This window comes from Equus caballus, unplaced genomic scaffold (assembly GCF_041296265.1).
Source record: "Equus caballus isolate H_3958 breed thoroughbred unplaced genomic scaffold, TB-T2T unassigned-0001363, whole genome shotgun sequence".
NCBI classification, from domain to species: Eukaryota; Metazoa; Chordata; class Mammalia; order Perissodactyla; family Equidae; genus Equus; species Equus caballus.
Window position 1 is genome coordinate 15,001 of NW_027222137.1, and position 7,257 is coordinate 22,257.

The window sequence follows — 7,257 nt, forward strand, 5'->3', positions numbered from 1 at the left end:
GGACCGAGGCCCGACCCCCCGCCCCCAGGGGTGGCGCGGCGCGCCGGCGGCCGGTCACGACGGCTGCCCGGGACCCGACCCGCGCTGCGACAGACACGCGCGCGCCAGAACGGGGCGCCGCGGGGGACGGTCCCCCGCCCGCACGCAACGTCGCCGTCGCGCGGGCAGCGGCGGCGGACACGGAGGAGGCCGCAGCGGCCCCGGGAAGCGAGTCGCGCTCGGGGCGGGGCCCCGGTCGGGCAGCCAGAACAGGCGACGACGGGGAAGGGCTCGGGAGAAGGCCGACGGCGGCGAGGGCCGAGGCGCCGGAGAGGCGGTGGCGGTGGAGGAAGGGCCGCGGCCCGCCGAGAGACGCGCTCGGGGCGAAGGAGGGAAGACAGAGCCTCCCGAGGCAAGTCGGCCGCCGGAGCACACACGGGGTCTCACCGCCAGGGGCCTCCAGCACCAGGGGCGGTCCCGCAGCGCCCGGAACGGCGACTGGCCCCGTCGCCCCGCGCGCAGCTCACGGGGGCTCGGCCCCACCACCCACCTCCACGGCCAGGGCTCTCCCGCACACGGCGCCGGCGTCCCACGCCGGGCGCCTGGCGCACGGGCGCCACCCAACCGGAGCCGAGGGCACTTCGCCCGGGGCCACCACCGGCCTCGGTGGCCGGAGGCGACACCCGCGCGGCGAGGCCCATTTCGGTCCCGGCCGGTGGGCGGCGCGGCCAGGCGTCTGCCCGGGCGGGGGAGCACCGGCGGCAACGGGGAGCGCGGCGCGCGCCTCGACGGAGGGAGCGCGGGCTCGCGGGAAGGCTCCCGGGGACGGCCTCGGGCGCGGACGGGCCACCAGGAAAACACACGCGGGATCCCACCGCCAACGACACGCGAGGGCGGTCCCACGACGCCTGGGACGCCGGCCGGCCTCAGCCACCCTTCGGCCTCCCGCGGGCCCGGCCCCACCGCCGGGGCCTACGTGAGGCGCCCCCGCCGCCGGGGGCCGCCCCGTCCACCCAGCCACCCGTCTGCCTGTCTGGTCTGCTCCGGGACCCACGTCCCGAGGGAACGCGCCCGAGAGCGGCGGCGGCCCCCACCCATGCCCGCACGCCACCACCGGCTGCGGCTCGGGACGGGAGCGAGCGGAGAGCCAGCCGCTCGCGGCGGGGCGGAGCCCGGACAGGGCCGGGCCCTCTCCCCACCCCAGCACGCGACGGGAGAACCACGCGCACGCTCGCGCACACGCGCGGCCCCGCGCCCAACGACGGCCCGGCCGGGCGTGACCCTCCCCCGACTCGGAGGGGGGAGGCGCCGGCCGCGGTAGGCAAAGAGCGGCTCTGCCCACGCGCCACGGTGGTGGCGTCCGTGGCTACTACGCGCAGAGGAGGGGCGGCGGCTGGGGGGTCCGGTACCCCAAGGCACCCTCTCGGATCGCTAGAGAAGGCTTTCTCACCGAGGGCGTGTCGCCCCCGCCCATCGTCCGCCATCGGGCCCACCAAGGCGCTTACAGACACCATGGCCACACAACGCAGGAGGGGTCTGCGGTAGAGGTAAGGCCTAGAGCAAGTCGGAGCGTCCGTGGTCAGGGCCGCGAGCCCGCGCTGCCCCGGGCTCGCCATCTCCGGCCACACTGGGCTTAGCTAGGGATCTAAAAGGCCCCTGTGCGGCTCCCAAGTCAGTGCCTCCCCTCAGGCCGAGACCAAGGGAGGCAGAGACTGGGACGGAGGTGCCGATCAAACAGCACCTCCCAACCAAAGAGCCAGCATCACGCCGCTGGCTCGGCCCGCCACGATCACTCCCACACCCGCGTGGAAACCCCAGCAAGGGGAACACGCGGGCACGCGCCCGAGCCTGCCCGCCCCCACACGGCACGCCGTGGGGGGGGGCGACGAGGCACCCGTCCCCCCCGAGGGGGACGGGCACGCCTCCCTTACCGACTCGACCCCCCGCTTCTCAGACACACCAGCGCAGCGGTCACCTGAGGAGGGCGACGGGAACAGGGAACGACACCGCCAATCGGCCTCAGGCGCCTGAGGGACGACCTGGAACACTCCAGGGGCACCGCCAACGGCCGGGGGAGCGCGCTCACGCGTCCAAGAAGGCGCGCGGCGCGGCGGCAACACGGCCCGCCCCACCGTGGGGAGGGCCGCCCGCGAGACACAGCCAAGAGGCACAGGCGGAGCATCCGCCGCGTCACGGAGACCCCGACACCGCCCACGCCACAAGGCACGGGGCGGGGGAGCGAGGTCGGGCCGGATTCCGCACCCCTGCCACCTCCCACACGCCACTCGCAGCGGGGGAGAACGGGCGAGGGGGCCCGCGGGCAGAGCGAGAAGAGCGGTCCCGTTCGCCATGAACGTCCGTCCCTCGTCTGGCACGGCTTAGGCCCGGCCCGGGAGAGCACAGCATCACCACATCGATCAGCAGCATAACGCGAGGGATCCCCGAGCAAGGGAAGGCCGGCGAGGACAGCGAGCGGAGGAGCCTGCTTCAGCCTCACCGGCCCCCCTCCTCCTCTAGCAAGCGCGGGCGACGACCCCAGGACGAGAACGCCTGACACGCACTGGCACGGAGCCGGCGGGACGGGGTAAGTCGCGACCGCACCCGGGTGCCGGCAGCAGGGAGTGCACGTGGTAGAGGACCCCGCGCCCCTAACCCCGCCGCCCTCGGGTACCAGAGACCGGAGGTGGCACCACGGTCGCGGGGACGCCTGGAACGCACAAGAGCCGGCGCGCAGGCCCCAGCGGGCGGCTCAAGCGGCGGGGGTGGAAACGGGCGTCCGGTTCTCGGCCAGAGCCCGGAGACCTCCCCGCACACGCATCCAGGCACCCGGAAGCTCTCGGGCGACTGTCACCCGAGCAGAGCGTGTCAGCACTTATCTGGCGGCACAAAACCACCCATTCAGGGGCAAGAATCGCCGCGCCCGGAGACGGGGCCCACCCACGGATCACGAGGGGAACCCCTGGATCACGGCCACGGCCACCAGACCCCAAGCACGACCCCATCGCCACCAGGCCCGGAGCTCCCGGGGCCATCTGGTCGACCCCAGAAGCGTGGCGGCAGGGGGAGCCGGGGACAGCCTCCCCGGGCCGCCCGCGCGGGCCGGGACCGGTCGGTCCCTCCCTCTGAGTCGCCGGGTCAGGACTTAGAAAAGAATTCCACGGAGGAGCCTCCGGCGACCGGGCCCGGGGCGGGACCGTGGCTCCCGTCCCTCAGCCGGGGCTCCACCTACGCCTCGAGCCGGCCCCCTCCCACCTCCGGACAAAGACGCGACCCGCGAAACTCGGAGAGAGAAGTCCGGTCCGACGGCCCGGACCCACCCCGGGCACGCGTCCCGGCCGGGGACGCCCTCCCCGGCCCGCCCTCGAGGGCTCCCGGGGCCGGTCCACGCTCTTCTCCAGGGCGGGACTTGGACAAAAAACTGCCACGGAGGAGGAGGCATCCGAGGACCGGGCCCGGTCCCCACCGCCAGAGCCGGTCGACTCGGAAGACCAGTGGGGAAAAGGCCAGCCCGGCGGCCGAGCCCGTCGCGCCCTCCACGGGCCTCCCCCGCAAGGCCCCGGCCGGTCCCCCACCTCCGGAGCGGGGCGCGGAAAGGGGATCGGCGACGCGGAAGGCCCGACCACCGGGCCGCCCTCAGGACGACGGCCGGGCACGGGACGAGTTCCCTCGCCCGTTCCCCCGCGGTGGCCCCCCACCCCCTCCCGGGGACGGAGGGGCACCGGCGGCTGCTGGTCGACCCGTCCGGGAGGCCCCACACCCCGGCCGGCACCGGGCGGCGCGGCGACAGCCACCTCCCTCAGTAGCCTGCACCTCCAATCTCCGGCGAGCGGGCGTCGCGCTCACGCACCGGCGCCACCGGGCCAGATCCCGCCAGCGACGCCGGCCTCCCGGGACTCTGCCTCGGTCACCGCGGCCGAGTCCCGTCCCTTGGCCCGCGTCGCCGGAGCTCCGGAGGAAAGAGACGATATAAAAGCGGCCGCCAGGTGGCACCCGGCGACCGGCGACCGCCTCAGCGGGACGGAGCCGGAGCGCGGGCCCGCCGGGGAGCACAGCCGGGCCGCCGGGCCGCCAGATCCCGTCCCGGCGCCCCCTCGGACCCAGCCTCCCGGCCCAGCTCGGCCCCGGGGCGTCCGCCCGCGGGCTCCCGGCCGCCAAGGCGCAGCCCCAGCCGCAGGAGGGGGACCCGGAAAAGGTTTCTCGGGCGCTCACCGGGAAGGGGACGGGGAGAGTTCCCCCAGAGAGGCCAGGGGTCGGCCCGGGCCGGGCTGAGCCGGTGCGGCCGGGAGGCCGCCGCTTCCCGGAGCGGCCGGAGCGCCCCCGGGGCTCCCGGGAGGACTTAGAAAATCAGGGCGGGCGGGGACGGTCAAACCGAAACCAGGCACGTCATCCGAGAAGGACCGTGATGACGGGAGGAGGAAAGCTTTCAAGCGCAGAGGGTCTGTCGAAGGCAGGCGGAGAGTCTACCCGCTGAAACGGACGAAGATGGGAAAAAGAGGCTAGCTGAGGTGCCGACATTTAAGGAAATTAAAAAAAAAAAAAAAAGCACGAGGGCGTGGAGAACTGGGGGAAAATCAACACTGAGAAATCTACCCTCTGAAACTGACGAAGATGGGCAACAGGGGCTAGCTCGGGTGGCAATCTTTAAGCAGAACACACACACACACACACACACACACACACACACAAGCGCGTAGAGACCTGGGGAAAAAGCAACGCTGAGAAATCTACCCTCTGAAACTGACGAACATGGGCAACACAGGCTAGCTCAGGTGGCAATCGTTAAGCAAAAAAATAAATAAATAAAATAAAAAACTACAATGGCGAGGAGACCCGGTGAAAAAGCAACCCTGAAAAAAGGTACCCTCTGAAACGGAGGAAGCAGGGCAACAGAGCCTAGCTCAGGTGACAATATTTAAGCCAAAAAGAAAGAAACAAAGAAACAAAGAAACAAAGAAAAGAGCAAGGGAGTGGAGACCTTGGGAAAGAGCGATACTGAAAAATCTAGCCTCTGAAACTGACAAAGATGGGCAACACACGTTAGCTCAAGTGCCAATCTTGCAAAGAAAACACACACACTCACACACACACACACACTGAGGGACGTGGAGACCTGGGGAAAAAGCAACACTGAGAAATCCACCCTCTGAAGCTGACGAAAATGGGCCACAGAGGCTAGCTCAGGCGGCAATCGTTAAGCAAAAGAAACACACAAGGGCGTGGAGACCTGGGGAAAAAGCAACACTGAGAAATCCACCCTCAGAAACTGAGAAAGAAGCGCAACAGAGGCTAGCTCAGGTGGCAATCGTTAAGCAAAAGAAACACACAAGGGCGTGGAGACCCGGGTAAAAAGCAGCACGGAGAAATCCACCCTCTGAAACTGAGGAACATGGGCAACAGACGCTAGCTCAGGTTGGAACCTTTAAGCAGAAAAGAAAGACACCAGGGCGTGGAGAGCTGGCGAAAAAAGCAACACTGAGAAAACTACCCTCTGAAACTGAGAAAGAAGCGCAACAGAGGCTAGCTCAGGTGGCAATCTTTAAGCAAAAGAAACACACAAGGGCGTGGAGACCTGGGGAAAAAGCAACACTGAGAAATCTACCCTCTGAAACTGATGAACATGGGCAACAGAGGCTAGCTCAGGTGGCAATCGTTAAGCAAAAGGAAAACACAAGGGCGTGGAGACCTGGGGAAAAAGCAACACTGAGAAATCCACCCTCTGAAGCTGACGAAAATGGGCAACAGAGGCTACCTCAGGTGGCAATCATTAAGCAAAATAATAAAATAAAATAAAAAACTACAATGGCGAGGAGACCCGGTGAAAAAGCAACCCTGAAAAAAGGTACCCGCTGAAACGGAGGAAGCAGGGCAACAGAGCCTAGCTCAGGTGACAATATTTAAGCCAAAAAGAAAGAAAGAAAGAAAGAAAGAAAGAAAGAAAGAAAGAAAGAAAAGAGCAAGGGAGTGGAGACCTTGGGAAAGAGCAATACTGAAAAATCTAGCCTCTGACTGACAAAGACTGGCAACACACGTTAGCTCAAGTGCCAATCTTGCAAAGAAAACACACACACTCACACACACACACACTGAGGGACGTGGAGATCTGGGAAAAAGCAACACTGAGAAATCCACCCTCTGAAGCTGACGAAAATGGGCCACAGAGGCTAGCTCAGGTGGCAATCGTTAAGCAAAAGAAACACACAAGGGCGTGGAGACCCGGGTAAAAAGCAGCACGGAGAAATCCACCCTCTGAAACTGGAGGAACATGGGCAACAGACCCTAGCTCAGGTTGCAACCTTTAAGCAGAAAAGAAAGACACAAGGGCGTGGAGACCCGGGTAAAAAGCAGCACGAGAAATCCACCCTCTGAAACTGACGAACATGGGCAACAGAGGCTAGCTCAGGTGGCAATCGTTAAGCAAAAGAAACACACAGGGGCGTGGAGACCTGGGCAAAAAGCAGCACTGAGAAATCTACCCTCTGAAACTGACGAAGATGGGCCACAGAGGCTAGCTCAGGTGGCAATCGTTAAGCAAAAGAAACACACAAGGGCGTGGAGACCTGGGGAAAAAGCAACACTGAGAAATCCACCCTCCAAACTGACGAACATGGGCAACACGGGCTAGCTCAGGTGGCAATTTTAAGGAAAAATAAAAGAAGTGCGTGGAGACCTGGGGAAAAAGCAACACGGAGAAATCCACCCTCAGAAACTGAGAAAGAAGCGCAACAAAGGCTAGCTCAGGTGGCAATCGTTAAGCAAAAAGAAACACACAAGGGCGTGAGACCTGGGGAAAAAGCAGCACTGAGAAATGTACCCTCTGAAACTGACGACGATGGGCAACAGAGGCTAGCTCAGGTGGCAATCTTTAAGCAAAAGGGAAACACAAGGGCGTGGAGACCTGGGAAAAAGCAACACTGAGAATTCTACCCTCTGAAACTGCCGAAGATGGGCAACAGATGCTAGCTTTGGTTCAATATTTGAGCAAAAAAAAAAAAAAAAAACACACACACACACACACACACAAGGGCGTGCAGAACTTGGGAAAGAGCAAGACTGAGAAATCTACCCCTCTGAAACTGACAAAGATGGGCAACAGAGACTAGCTCAGGTGGCAATCGTTAAGCAAAAGAAACACACAAGGCGTGGAGACCTGGGGAAAAAGCAGCACGGAGAAATCCACACTCTGAAACTGACGAAGATGGGCCACAGAGGCTACTCAGGTGGCAATCATTAAGCAAAAATATAAAAATAAAATAAAAAAACTACAATGGCGAGGAGACC